Source organism: Colossoma macropomum, unplaced genomic scaffold (assembly GCF_904425465.1).
Source record: "Colossoma macropomum unplaced genomic scaffold, Colossoma_macropomum, whole genome shotgun sequence".
NCBI classification, from domain to species: Eukaryota; Metazoa; Chordata; class Actinopteri; order Characiformes; family Serrasalmidae; genus Colossoma; species Colossoma macropomum.
The window spans coordinates 1,684,888-1,700,753 of record NW_023494799.1 but is presented as its reverse complement, the minus strand read 5'-3'; positions in this window follow the sequence as shown (position 1 = coordinate 1,700,753).

Genomic DNA, 15,866 nt, shown 5'->3' with positions numbered 1-15,866 from the left:
AATATCATACTTCTTGTATATATTATTACATATATTCCAAATCTATATTGTGTATGTAAATATACTTGTAATATTAGTGGAACCCTTGCGTCAGTGCGTCCTGTTTATCACATTCCTTGGAAACCACAATCAGTGATCAGATTAAAGTGGGTTGGGAGGGGGTGGGATTTCTGCTACAGACACACCCACGCTCAAATGACTGGCCTATTTTCTGAAGAACCTATAAGAAGTGACTGTGATGTTTTTAGGCTTTATTTTGTTGGTGCTTTGGCCTCGAATTAGGTCTCTCAGAGAACACTGATTTTACCAATCTGTAGAACGTCAATAGAGCCCTGCAGAACCAGGAACATGTAAAACGTGTAAAATATCAGTAATTGAATTTAGCGGTCTCCAAAACTGGACACAGAAATATTTCAACACACTTTGTGTTAACAGTAACACAAAACGTGTCCAGTTAGACACAGAATGTGTTGTTTATGAACAGATATGTGTTCAAGTGAGTAAAATAAACATACAGAAAAGCTGGTTAAGTTATATTGCTGATCTTTGGCTTTGACACATCAGCTGAGTTCTGTTCAGCCAGATGAACCTCCTGATCTGGAAAGGTTTGGTCTCTTTCTGTCTGAATGCGTCTTGTGTAAATAAAACCAGGCTTCGTCTCAGTCATGTGGTCTGATGACACGAACTCTGAGTCAGTGTGAGTATAATGTAGAGAACATGATCGGGGACCTGATAAGGAGTCCTGTTTTAGAATAGAAAGAAACGCTGACGAGAAACTAGATCTGTTGTTTTAGTCATTAATATTGGTTCCTTTTTCCTTCTCTGGGGTTTTATTTCATTCTTTGTTGGTTGACTGTCGGTTCAGCTGCTGAACTGTTGATCACTCCTCTCACAGAAAGTGAAGAGCTTAACAAGCTTCAGTTCCTGAGAGGTTTAGGCACCTGAGGTTTTGCTGAGAGGTACTGGATGTCTTTGGAACTGTTAGGGCCTTTGAGATCTTCAGATGGTCTGATGATTTTGTAGGCCTTAAAAAATACATGTCTGAGGTTTTTAGTTGATTATTGTTTAATAGAATCATTATGCTTGTTGTATTTAAACTCTGCAATTATTGTAGAAATTTCAGTGCTACATTTTGGAACTGAAGAGTTTAAATCCTGAAATGGCGAACAGAAAATTGTTCAATCAGGATTTCTTTCTCTGCAGTGTCTAGGCAGATACAAGCAGGGGTGTTAATGGCTGGGGGGTTTTGGGGGAACTATTTATTTATTTTTTTTTTTTTTTGAGAATGCACCAGAAACACATTGAAATTAGCTAGCATGCTCTTCTATCATGGGCATTTTAAACTGAGCTCACAGAGTTGGCCAGTCCTATATGTTGCGTGGGATCTTCCATTCTGCAAAAACCCCTGGACACAGACAAGCTAGCTTTCCCATTGGTCAGGACTTCAGGAGCTGGACTGAAGGCCTTACACTACCAACATAATAATGAAGTGACAGAGGAATCAACCAATCATGCTTTGGTTTACAATGGGACCAGTTTTGTACATAAAAAAGTCTCTCTTGTCCTTCTCAAAGTTCTAGATAAGTCACTGACTGTGAATATGAGTCTAAGCAGATTCTGTTTAGTTGTTAGGAATGGAAAACAGCGGCAGCAGCTCTATATCAGAACTCTTTACTGAAAGAGTCACTGTAACACTGATACACACAAACTCAGATATCTGATAATGTCTGTTACAAGATTCAAATAATCTAGAAAAAAGCCAATAGGGAGGTTCAGAGAAATTAGCATTGTTGTAAATGTGTTTTTTCTTGTTTTTTGACATTTAAGTCCCTAAAAGCTCAGCACTAATAACAACAGTTCACCACTGTTGGATTTACTACGAAGTTCTACTGCAGTTCTTCATGTTTCTCAGTGCTTAAGTGGTTTTTAGAGCTGTTTTGTTCTTGTACTTTTACTGTAGTCATTATTTCACAGCAGTAGCAATGCTTTTAGTGGAGGATGGGTTAGACATACATCTCATGTTCGTTCATAAATGAATTTAAGAGGCAGTTCTCTCAGATACAATAGGATAATTATTAATAAAAGTAAAAAAATATATATAAACAGAAAGCTAAAGCTAACAGACCATAAAAGAACTCATTAAAAGGCAGAAAAATGAAGAAATAAAACCTCTGAATTGTTTCTGACTCAATTAATTGGGTTTCTTTGCATTAAAAAAGGCAGGTGTATATTTCCTGACCTCTAAGTGTTTGTGGTGTTCGTGGTTTGTAAAAAATAAACACAGTGTCACTCTTTTTCTTTCTTTGACAGCTAAGTAACTTTTGGCTGCTTGAAGAAAGTGCTGAAAAGTTTGAATAAGGTGTGACTGAGCATAAAAGCATTTTGTCTCTTGACAGGAACAAAAGGCTGAACTGGACCTGTGAGTAATGCACTTATTACGATTCAGGATTCCTAAATTGTAAATGCTTTTCATTCTTTAACGCCAACTGCAATTATCAGTTATCAGAACCAGTTTAACTGCTGCTTGAGTTTTAACCAGGACCAGGAGAGCAGAGCTCATTACCACAGCTCTAAAATATCTACACTGGCTTCAGTTTAGTTACAGAACAGATTTTAAAGAGCTTTGAATCGCCTTTTTGGATGAAATGTGCTTTATGTGCATAAAAAAAAAAACAAAACCAAAAAAATCAAAAGAAAAAACAAACAGAAGTGCTTAAGAGTGAAAAACAACAAAAAATATAAAATAAAAGCAGACAGAGAAAAAGAAATGGAATAGAATAATGAAAAGTTAAAAATGATATTTGTGTATTTTAAAGCATACAAAACCATCGGTATCAATCGATACAATCACGATACGATTATGTTATCATACAGGTCTAATTAACAGAATTGTAAGCCTGTAATTTAAAGGGTTCAGGATGAAAATACTATGAAAACGCAAAACGCAAACAGGAAAAAAAGAAAACAAAAACATACAGAACACTTTGAAGGAATAATCCCATCAGTAAAGCACTTTATGAACTTTTAAAAGTCATTTGAAACCTTATTCTATTTAATTAATGGGTCTGTGGTCATTTACTGGTGGTAAATCTATATAGAGCCACATCACACTCCTGACATTTCCTAAGTGTGTCCGGCATACAAATGAATGCACTTGTGGGTGGAGCCTGAGAGGGAACATTGTAAAGGAAAATAATAACAAAGAAGAAAATGTGCATGAACCACCCTCGTCTTTACACTCGAAGCTTTATTCCATGACAGCCTCTTTCACTTAAACTACAAGGACTGTTCACTTGGTTCATGGTGTAATATAATATGCTGATGTCAACTGAAGTGCACTAAGCTACTGTTACAGTTTACATATAATTTGCAAAGTTCATCTCCCACTCAGGACCGAACTTGAATATTCTGACACATATACTGTCTAGATCTGTCTCATTCTAATACACCAAACTATCTCATACTGTCTCATTCTAATACACCAAACTATCTCACACTGTCTCATTCTAACACACTAAACTATCTCATACTGTCTCATTCTAATACACCAAACTATCTCATACTGTCTCATTCTAATACACCAAACTATCTCACACTGTCTCATTCTAACACACCAAACTATCTCATACTGTCTCATTCTAATACACCAAACTATCTCACACTGTCTTATTCTAACACACTAAACTATCTCACACTGTCTCATTCTAACACACTAAACTATCTCATACTGTCTTATTCTAATACACCAAACTATCTCACACTGTCTTATTCTAACACACTAAACTATTTCACACTGTCTCATTCTAACACACCAAACTATCTCATACTGTCTCATTCTAACACACTAAACTATCTCATACTGTCTTATTCTAATACACCAAACTATCTCACACTGTCTTATTCTAACACACTAAACTATTTCACACTGTCTCATTCTAACACACCAAACTATCTCATACTGTCTCATTCTAACACACTAAACTATCTCATACTGTCTCATTCTAATACACCAAACTATCTCACACTGTCATTCTAATACACTAAACTATTTCATACTGTCTCATTCTAACACACTAAACTCTCATACTGTCTCATTCTAACACACTAAACTATCTCATACTGTCTCATTCTAATACACTAAACTATCTCATACTGCCTTGTTCTAACATGTTATACTGTTTCATACCATCTTGTTCTAATATACTATCTCATACTGTCTCATTCTAATACACCAAACTATCTCACACTGTCTCATTCTAACACACTAAACTATCTCATACTGTCTCATTCTAATACACCAAACTATCTCACACTGTCTTATTCTAACACACTAAACTATCTCATACTGTCTTATTCTAACACACTAAACTATCTCATACTGTCTCATTCTAACACACCAAACTATCTCACACTGTCTTATTCTAACACACTAAACTATCTCATACTGTCTCATTCTAACACACTAAACTATCTCACACTGTCTTATTCTAACACACTAAACTATTTCACACTGTCTCATTCTAACACACCAAACTATCTCATACTGTCTCATTCTAACACACCAAACTATCTCACACTGTCTCATTCTAACACACTAAACTATCTCATACTGTCTCATTCTAACACACCAAACTATCTCACACTGTCTTATTCTAACACACTAAACTATCTCATACTGTCTTATTCTAACACACTAAACTATCTCATACTGTCTCATTCTAACACACTAAACTATCTCATACTGTCTTATTCTAATACACCAAACTATCTCACACTGTCTTATTCTAACACACTAAACTATTTCACACTGTCTCATTCTAACACACCAAACTATCTCATACTGTCTCATTCTAATACACCAAACTATCTCACACTGTCATATTCTAATACTCTAAACTATTTCATACTGTCTCATTCTAACACACTAAACTCTCATACTGTCTTATTCTAACACACTAAACTATCTCATACTGTCTCATTCTAATACACTAAACTATCTCATACTGCCTTGTTCTAACATATTATACTGTTTCATACCATCTTGTTCTAATATACTATCTCATACTGTCTTATTCTAATACACTAAACTATCTCACACTGTCTTATTCTAATACACTAAACTATCTCATACTGTCTCACTCTAACACACTAAACTGGCTCATACTGTCCCATTCTAACACACTAAACTATCTCATACTGTCTCATTCTAATACACTAAACTGTCTCATACGGCCTTGTTCTAACATATTATACTGTTTCATACCATCTTGTTCTAATATACTGGCTCATACTCTCATTCTAACACACTAAAATATCTCATACTGTCTCATTCTAACACACTAAACTATCTCATACTGTCTCATTCTAATACACTTAACTATCTCACACTGTCTTATTCTAATACACTAAACTATCTCATATTGCCTTGCTCTAACATACTGTTTCATACTCTCTTGTTCTAATATACCATCTCATACTGTCTCATTCTAATACACTAAACTATCTCATACTGTCTCATCCTAATACAATAAACTATCTTATATTGCCTTGTTCTAACATATTATTCTGCCTGATACTGTCTCATTCTAATACACTAAATTATCTCATACTGTCTCATTCTAATACACTAAACTGTCTCATACTGTCTCATTCTAATACACTAAATGGTCACATACTGCCTTGTTCTGACATATTCTGTCTGATACTGTCTTGTTCTAATATACTAAACTATCTTATACTGTCTCATTGTAATACACCAAACTATCTCATACTCTCATACTGTCTAATTGTAATACTGAACTATATCATACCGTCTCATTGTAATCATTGTAATACACTGAAGTATCTCATATTGTTTTATTCTAATAAACCAACCTGTCGCATACTGTCTCATTCTAACATATTATGCTGTTTCATACTGTCTCGTTCTAATACATTAAATGATCTCATACTACCACATACTATCTCATACTGTCTCATATACATTGTGTGACATCATATTTATTTTGTCCTGTATATTTATTATATTGTAATTCACACATTGTTTCAGTTAAAGGTGTGTCTGTCTTGGTCACTTACTATGTACTCTATGTTGGATATGTTGTACTTACTTTTAGATAATTTGTCAAATAGTTGTAGCAATAATAAAAAAATGAAAACCTAAGTAAAAACAGAGACATAATTAAAACAAAATCAATACAAGTCCAACTAATTTTAAAAAACAAATTGAAAAATATGCTTCGTTAAAGGTATGATGTTTTCGCAAAAGAGTGTCCAGTGTAAACAATGATGTCCTGTGTTTTGCTGCTGGGGGAACATTGCTTTGTTGCACCGTATACAGTGTATAGATGGGATGATGATCTCTATTGTAAACATTCTGGTAGTAACGTGTGAACTGATGAAGACTGATGTGCGTATGAAGATGTGTTCCGGTACCAGAGTGGGGATTAAGAGAGGAGCAAAGAGCTTTTTAATGTTAAATCTACTGAAACACGTCTCTGAGCGTAGCTTATGTAATAAGTGAAGTATGCAGGGTGTTTAATGGTGTGTAGCGGCCGTGGAGAGGTCATTATCCAGGGTTTAGTGAGATGGTCATTTCCGTGCTGCGTCATGGCTTAACCGCACCGTTTTTAATGCAGTACACTTTTGCCACATAATGGCCCACTGGCACTCATGTACTTAACCAACGAACCTACTGTTATATTTCCTGTACAGAGACTTTAAAGGGCCCATATCAAAGAAAACTGAGTTTCTCTTCCTCTTTGTGTGTGGAAACTACTATGCAAAAGTGGCCCATTTTGTATTCACTATTTTTTTGTGAGTTCAGACTTTGTCTTCAACGTGGCGGTGGTAGTTTGAGGGAAGACCGATTAAGGGATGGGGAGAACTCTGAGAACTTGGGTCCTTCTGGGCAGCTTCTGCCTTTAGCTAGAAGGCCGGACCCCCTCATAGCTGTAGCAGGACTGATGGAGGACTGAGGAACAGGGAGGAGATGGGGGGCAGTGGGGATTGTGAACCGTTCGTCACGAGAACGGAAGGTGAGGATGTGAATGTATAGGGCGTTAGATTGGAAGAGGGAGGGGTTTCAGCCAAGCTCCTCCCCCTAAACTTCAGTTATAACATAAATACATTTAATGGTGTCACAAAAACCAACATGTTTACATCTGCCTACTCAGCCTAGAGCTTTTTAGCCTGGCCCACTCATACTGAAGTTATAAGGAGCGTTTTAACCTGGACTGCTTTTTGAATGAGGTGCAGCCAATCAGAACAGAGCTAATTTACATATATCAGCCTTAAAGGCATAGTCTGTTCAGTTCTGATGGATTAAGAGAGGAAAAAAAGTGAATTAGAGCTGTTTTTGGTACATAGAACTACACATTATGAATACACTCTCAAAAAAGATGATTCCCCAAGGGTTCTTTAGCAAAAACAAATAGAATGATAATAGAACCATGAACACTAAAAGAAAAAACATCTGCATGCTTTAATGGTTCTTCGCATCATGAAATATTTCTTCAGATTGATGTAGAATGTGCTGTATAGTTTTGAAAATGGTTCTGTGTAGCACCAGAAAGGGCTGCTATTGATGTTGCATGGAACCATATACAACACATCAATCTGAAGAACCATTTCACCATGTAAAGAACCTTGTAAGCATGAAAATGGTTCTTTGCGTGTTCATGGTTCCATACAGAACCATTGGTTCACTAAAAAGCACTTGAAGAACCGTCTTTTTTAAGAGTGCACACCTCAGAAAATGTAGGATATGGGCCTTAACCATTACATTTTAATAGATAGATAGACATTTAACATTAAATTTATTTAGGCTTATTAAAATTTTTCTTCAATGATAAAATTTAATTGATTAGGCACAAAAAAAGTGTCCTATAAACCTAATCTAGATCTAGAGTGCAGTATAACCACTACAGAGACACTTTACGCCAACAAACAGAGCTCGTCCAAATTATTTCATCTTCAAAAACAACAACTTGTATACTAGATCCAATTCCTACAGGTCTACTTAGAGACGTTTTGCCAGAAATAACCAAGCCTTTTCTATCTATAATAAACTCTTCTCTCAGCCTCGGCTATGTTCCAAAATCTCTTAAATTAGGTGTAATTAAACCCTTAGTAAAGAAACCTAGTCTTGACCCCTCTGAGCTATCAAACTATAGACCTATTTCAATTTTAGAGAAAGCCGTGGTAAAACAATTATGTTCCCATCTGCATAGGAGTGATATACATGAAAAAGTTCAGTCTGGCTTCAGGCCTCACCACAGTACCGAAACAGCGTTAGTAAAAAAAGTAAATGACCTTTTATTGTCCGCTGACAAAGGAAACACATCCTTACTGGTTTTACTTGATCTTAGTGCCGCTTTTGACACAATAGACCATTCCATTCTATTAGACAGGCTTGAGAAACTAGTAGGAGTGACAGGTAAAGCTCTTTCGTGGTTCAAATCTTACCTTAGTGATCGCTTTGAGTTTGTTAATGTAAATGGTGAACCATCAGCTCTCACAAGAGTAAAGTGTGGTGTTCCACAGGGCTCTGTCTTAGGACCCATATTATTTACCTTATATATGCTACCACTAGGTACCATCATTAGAAAACATGGCATCAGTTTCCACTGCTATGCCGATGATACACAATTATATATTTCAGCTAAACCAGAGGACAAAATTGAGCTTAATAAGATAGAGGACTGTGTGAAACACATTAAAGACTGGATGTCAAGTAACTTCCTCTTACTAAACTCGGACAAAACCGAAGTCCTTCTTCTTGGCCCAAAAGCTGTTAGGGATAATCTGCCTACGTTTACTCTTAATCTCGATAGTTTCTCAGTTGCACCAGGCACATCTGTAAAAAGCCTTGGTGGGACGATTGATCCCAGTCTGGCCTTCGATGAGCATATTACCAATATTACCAGAGTAGCTTTCCTCCACCTGCGTAACATCGCTAAATTAAGAAATGCACTGTCGCTACTGGACGCAGAAACGTTAGTTCACGCCTTCATCACGTCCAGGTTAGATTACTGTAACACTCTGCTTTCTGGTTGTTCCAGCCAAAACCTTAACAAGCTTCAGTTAGTCCAGAACGCTGCAGCCAGAGTTCTCAGCAAAACCAGGAAATTCGACCACATTAGCCCAATTTTGTGTACCTTACATTGGTTGCCAGTTAAATTCCGCATTGAGTACAGAATTCTTCTACTGACGTATAAAGCTTTGAATGGCCTTGATCCTCAGTACCTCAGTGACCTTATTTCCTATTATCAACCGACACGCCCACTTAGATCACAAGGTGCTGCTCATTATTAGTACCCAGAATAAATAACGTTACGTCAGGGGGAGGAGCCTTTTCATACAAAGCCCCCCAGCTTTGGAATAGCCCACCAGTCTGTGTTCGGGACTCAGACACAGCCTCCATCTTTAAGTCTAGACTAAAAACTTACCTGTTTAGTCGAGCCTTTGGTTAACTTGTTTTCCTAACTATGTCCCTCTTACTTCCCCCCCCTTTCCCTGAGCCGAGCGGCTGCCTGTCGTAAGAGGGTCTGACCTGAGATGCGGCCGGCGCACTGCACAGTGGTGTTAAACTGTATCCACTTATACTGTTTTGTGTCTGTCCTCTTATCCGGTGTCGACCAGAGGAGGATGGGTTCCCCTTTTGAGTCTGGTTCCTCTCGAGGTTCCTCCCTCCTGTTGAGGGAGTTTTTCCATGCCACTGTCGCCAAGGCTTGCTCACTGGGGGACCCGGATTCTCTGTAAAGCTGCTTTGTGACAACATCTGCTGTAAAAGGTGCCATATAAATACATTTGACTTGACTTGACTTATTAAAATTGAAGAAAGCTTTCAAGTGGTTTGTTGCTGCTATTTGGCTTTTGTTAGAATGAGCCAGTGTGAGTGGCCAGCAAAGTTTGGGCCAGGTAATGAGTCATGCAACGATTCTTTGACCTCTAAAGGTTTTCATTCATGCATCATTAACTCCTCATGGCTTAGAGCGACTTTTAGATTTGGTTTAATATTTTCTGACTCGTAACTCATTGAAATGAAAGGAGAAACTGTGGAAAATGCAGATTCAGGACTTTCAGTCTGCACCACATCAGTGCTGGTGGGGGAGGAAATATTGTGTTGTAATTTGAATCTGATGAAGAGTCATTGTTCTGTGTTCAGTCTTGTTCTGTGGAAAGAAAAAAAATATCCCGAGCCACAAATAACAACAGTCCATTCCGCATCACACCTGCGTTCCACAGAAAAGGAGAAATTTTATTATGATTTGAATGCAGATCCGTACACAACAACAGTACAGGTTCACAGTGGGAGCAGAAGAGGATGTGAATTAATTGTTGTGTTTTACAGTCTTGTTGTGCGTAATGTTAAAACATTTTTTTTTTAATATTTTTTACTATTTTTGACATAAAAATGAACAGAAAACAGTCAGAAGTTCAGACTCTTATTAAGGCTTATTAAAATTTTTCTTCAATAATAAAATTGAATTGATTAGGCACAAAATTCAAAATGCGCAGCATTGCAGTGCAGCGTCCTATAAACCTAATCTAGATCTAGAGTGCAGTATAACCACTACAGAGACGCTGGAGTCTTTTACTTTACTCCAACAAACAGAGCTCGTCCAAATTATTTCATCTACAAAAACAACAACTTGTATACTAGATCCTATTCCTACAGGTTTACTTAAAGATGTTTTGCCAGAAATAACTAAGCCCTTTCTAATTATAATAAACTCTTCTCTCAGCCTCGGCTATGTTCCAAAATCTCTTAAATTAGGTGTAATTAAACCCCTAATTAAGAAACCTAGTCTTGACCCCTCTGAGCTATCAAACTATAGACCTATTTCAAATCTTCCCTTTTTATCAGAAATTTAGAGAAAGCCGTGGCAAAACAATTATGTTCCCATCTGCATAGGAGTGATATACATGAAAAATTTCAGTCTGGCTTCAGGCCTCACCATAGTACCGAAACAGCGTTAGTAAAAAAAGTAAATGACCTTTTATTGTCCACTGACGAAGGAAACACATCCTTACTGGTTTTACTTGATCTTAGTGCCGCTTTTGACACAGTAGACCATTCCATTCTATTAGACAGGCAGAACAGTCAGAGGTTCAGACCCGAACCCATCGAATGTAAATGTAATCCAATGTTGTTGGATCGTTGACATGACGTGCATTTTTTTGTGTCCAGGTTCATTATCGTCCCAAAAATAATTTAATAAATACACGACGTTTATCAAATTATTCAACAATAACTCTTTATGTCATTTTTGCCTCCAAAAGTCTAAAAATGTCAGGTGACGCAACCGTCCAACCACATATGTTCACAATCAAAAAAAGGTAATTTAGTTACAAAATTCTAAATAAAACAGTTCGGCACGATTTTATGTTTTATCTTTTCACGTCTGCAAATGTCAAGCGGCACAACCAAAACAAATCTCACTCTTTCTCTCTTTTGCACTCTCTTTCCTTCTCTCACACTCTCCGTCTCTCTCATGCTTTCTCTCTTTCTCTTTTACTCTTTCTCTCCTAACGCTTTCCATTAACACTCTGTCCTTTATTCTTTCTCTTTCTTTCATTCTTTCTTTTTTTGTCTCTCTCTCTCTTTCACGCTCTCACTTCATTTGTCTCTTACTTCCTTTTTCAGTCTCTCTTCCTCTTTCTCTCTATCTCTCACTCGCTTTCTCAGTCTCTCGTTCAATCTCTCAACACTTTCTATTAACGCTATCTTGTATTTTTTCTTTCCTTCTTTCTTCTTTTCCTTTCTCTCTCTCTCTCTTTCACGCCCTCACTTCATTTGTCTCTTACTCCCTTTTTCAGCCTCTCTCTCTTTCTGTCTCTCTCAGTCGATCTCTTTCGCTCATCTCTCTCTTTCAGCCTCTCTTTCACTCTCTCTCTCAGTCTGTCTTTTACGTTCTCTTGTCATCACTCTCTCTCTTTCTCTTTCACTCTTTCATGCCCTTTCTCATCGTCTCGTTTATTCTTTCTCTTTCTCTCTGTCTGTCTGTCTGTCTCTCTCTCTCTCTCTCTGTGTCTCACTCTGCTGTGTATGACAGTAAAGAGAATCTGCTATTATGGGTTTGATGGTATATCTGTGCTGTATGTGTGTCAGTGAGCGTGTGCAGTGAGGAGTCTGTGAGCTGAGGAGTCTCTGGAGGTCGGCACACGTGAATCCAGTTCATATTTAGCTCTGAAAGGCAGCGTGTAAACATGCCCGCTCCACTGACTGAGGCGAGGCAGGAAGTCTCTCGCGCTTCAGAACCGTCTGGAAAAGAAAAGCTGAAAAACAGGAATTATTCAATCTTCAGACTTCATCTGCTCCACAATCCCTTCTTCCTTTCTTCTCCCTCCATTTCCTGACGCACTCTAGCCATCCTCCTCCGGCCATGTGCATCCTGCTTTATGGGGCAATGTGCCCCTTCCCCCCGAGATCAATGAATGTTTTAGCCTGAGTGTGGACCAGAACCCCCCCCCACACACACACACCAGCACAAGGCCTTTCCCCCAAACTGACTACACAGTTCAGGACAAATCAAATTCCCCAGTTTCCCCTTTTCTTACCCCCTAAATGTAACTGATCAGCAAAGACACATTTGGTGTCTCTTCTTTAGTTTTAGCGCTGGAGCTAAGAGGCTAATGTGTTGGTTATTCTCATTCGTAAACAACAGCATCAGTTTCCAGTGCTACGCTGATGACTCACTATTGTGTTACATAACTGACTGTGTAAAAGACATAAAGACTGGACGCTGTTGGCTGGACCCCAACACAACTTTACAGGCTAAGGATACTTGTTGGTGTTTCCAAGCGAGTGCCCTAATACATTTTCCCAAGACGCCCCTGACAACAATGATACTTACAGTTCATAATTAACCGTAGTTCAAGTATGTTTATTTGATGTGCTGTAACACTGTGTCAGATTAGGAGACAGATGTGCTGTAATGTGTCAGATAAGGAGACAGATGTGCTGTAATGTGTCAGATTAGGAGACAGATGTGCTGTAATGTGTCAGATAAGGAGACAGATGTGCTGTAATGTGTCAGATTAGGAGACAGATGTGCTGTAACATGTCAGATGAGGAGACAGATGTGCTGTAACACTGTGTCAGATGAGGAGACAGATGTGTTGTAACATGTCAGATTAGGAGACAGATGTGCTGTAATGTGTCAGATAAGGAGACAGATGTGCTGTAATGTGTCAGATAAGGAGACAGATGTGCTGTAACATGTCAGATAAGGAGACAGATGTGCTGTAACAATGTGTCAGGTAAGGAGACAGATGTGCTGTAACATGTTAGATAAGGATACAGATGTGATGTAATGTGTCAGATAAGGAGGCAGATGTGCTGTAATGTATCAGATAAGGAGACAGATGTGCTGTAATGTATCAGATAAGGAGACAGATGTGCTGTAATGTTGTGTCAGGTAAGGAGACAGATGTGTTGTAACACTCAGATGAGGAGACAGATGTGCTGTAACGTGTGAGATGAGGAGACAGATGTGCTGTAACGTGTGAGATGAGGAGACAGATGTGCTGTAATGTGTCAGATAAGGAGACAGATGTGCTGTAACATGTCAGATAAGGAGACAGATGTGCTGTAACAATGTGTCAGGTAAGGAGACAGATGTGCTGTAACATGTTAGATAAGGATACAGATGTGATGTAATGTGTCAGATAAGGAGGCAGATGTGCTGTAATGTATCAGATAAGGAGACAGATGTGCTGTAATGTATCAGATAAGGAAACAGATGTGCTGTAACATCATGTCAGATAAGGAGACAGATGTGCTGTAATGTGTCAGATAAGGAGACAGATGTGCTGTAATGTGTCAGATAAGGAGACAGATGTGCTGTAACATCATGTCAGATAAGGAGACAGATGTGCTGTAATGTGTCAGATAAGGAGACAGATGTGCTGTAACATGTCAGATAAGGAGACAGATGTGATGTAATGTGTCAGATAAGGAGGCAGATGTGCTGTAATGTATCAGATAAGAAGGCAGATGTGTTGTAATGTGTCAGATAAGGAGACAGATGTGCTGTAATGTATCAGATAAGGAGGCAGATGTGCTGTAATGTGTCAGATAAGTAGACAGATGTGCTGTAATGTGTAAGATAAGGAAACAGATGTGATGTAATGTGTAAGATAAGGAAACAGATGTGATGTAATGTATCAGATAAGGAGACAGATGTGCTGTAATGTGTCAGATAAGTAGACAGATGTGCTGTAATGTGTAAGATAAGGAAACAGATGTGATGTAATGTGTCAGATAAGGAAACAGATGTGATGTATCAGATAAGAAGGCAGATGTGCTGTAATATATCAGATAAGGAGACAGATGTGCTGTAATGTATCAGATAAGGTCACAGATGTGATGTAATGTGTCAGATAAGGATACAGATGTGATGTAATGTGTCAGATAAGTATACAGATGTGATGTAATGTATCAGATAAGGAGACAGATGTGCTGTAATGTGTCAGATAAGTAGACAGATGTGCTGTAATGTGTAAGATAAGGAAACAGATGTGATGTAATGTATCAGATAAAGAGACAGATGTGCTGTAATGTATCAGATAAGGTGGCAGATGTGCTCATTCTCTGCACTAAATCACACACTCACTTTCGTGAGCTGCGAGGTCATTTGACGGGTCACTCAATGCGGAAGCAGAGGGGACTGAAAAGCTGCGGAGGTGTAAAGGTGTAAAGTTCTCCTGGTCAATGCTGAGAGACTCCGGACGTGTGTTCTGGGTCGTGGCGTCTCAGGACGGTTAAGACATTAACAGATCTTTAGACTCAGGGCTATTTTTAGCTCTTTGATGACGGACAGCCCTTTCTTCTGACTCATAGTGCTGAGTCTGTAGTTACTACTGAGCTACTACTGCTGTTTTTCTGTACTATGTAAATATAATAACACAATTCATTTCAATAATAAATAACACATCTGTTTTACACACCAACAAAAATGACAAAACCATGACAAAATGTAATTAATGTTTTTTTTTTTTTTTCCAATACAAATCAAGACTGGACAGAAAACAATACATTTTCATCATATTCAAATCATAACAAAATACTTAATACTCAAAAAATGTACAGTGCGTTATAATTACCATTTCTGATGGTTTCAGTATTAACATATTTTCAGTTACAACCACTTCCAGAGTAAACCTTAAGTACCTTTTGTGGCTTTTTATTCTGGGTTTTTTTTTTATAAAAAGAACAACTTTTAACAGCCAAAGTGAATCTAAAATAGCTTATTTTTGCAAAATAGTGAGAACAAAACTGAAAAAAACATAAACCTGTTAGTTTTGCTTTCTAACAGTGTTAAATGTTTCACATCTTATTGTCTATTAGGCTAAGACTGGATTCATACGGGTTTTTGTTTGCATTTTCCGTTCCACCTTAAATGGAGCAGCAGGTACAGTCTGGCACCTGTACAGAAACAGATGAGCTCTGGTGTCCAAGCGAGGCTAATGCTAAGCCCAACAGCCTGGCCGTTCCATTATGACCGCTGCTTCAAAAAGGTTAACTGCTTCAGATGAGGTGGACTGTTCAGCAGGAGGCGGTGGAGGATCTGCTGTGTTTTCATTTGAAATGTGACTGAGACTCTCAGATAAACGGGTAACATCAGCGTGGTTTACACTGTGCTGCATTATATTCACACATTTATGGCGTATCAGTATTATAATATTCATACTGGAGCCCTTCTTTTTTTGCAATAATGGAGAGACAGTCCTCAGTGAACGGAGGTAAACACAGATAAATGGCTAGAATCAAAAAGCTGACTGGCTAAAAGCTGATTAGCATTACTGCTACTGAGTGCTGATTGGTTAACATTACTGCTACTGAGTGCTGATTGGTTAAC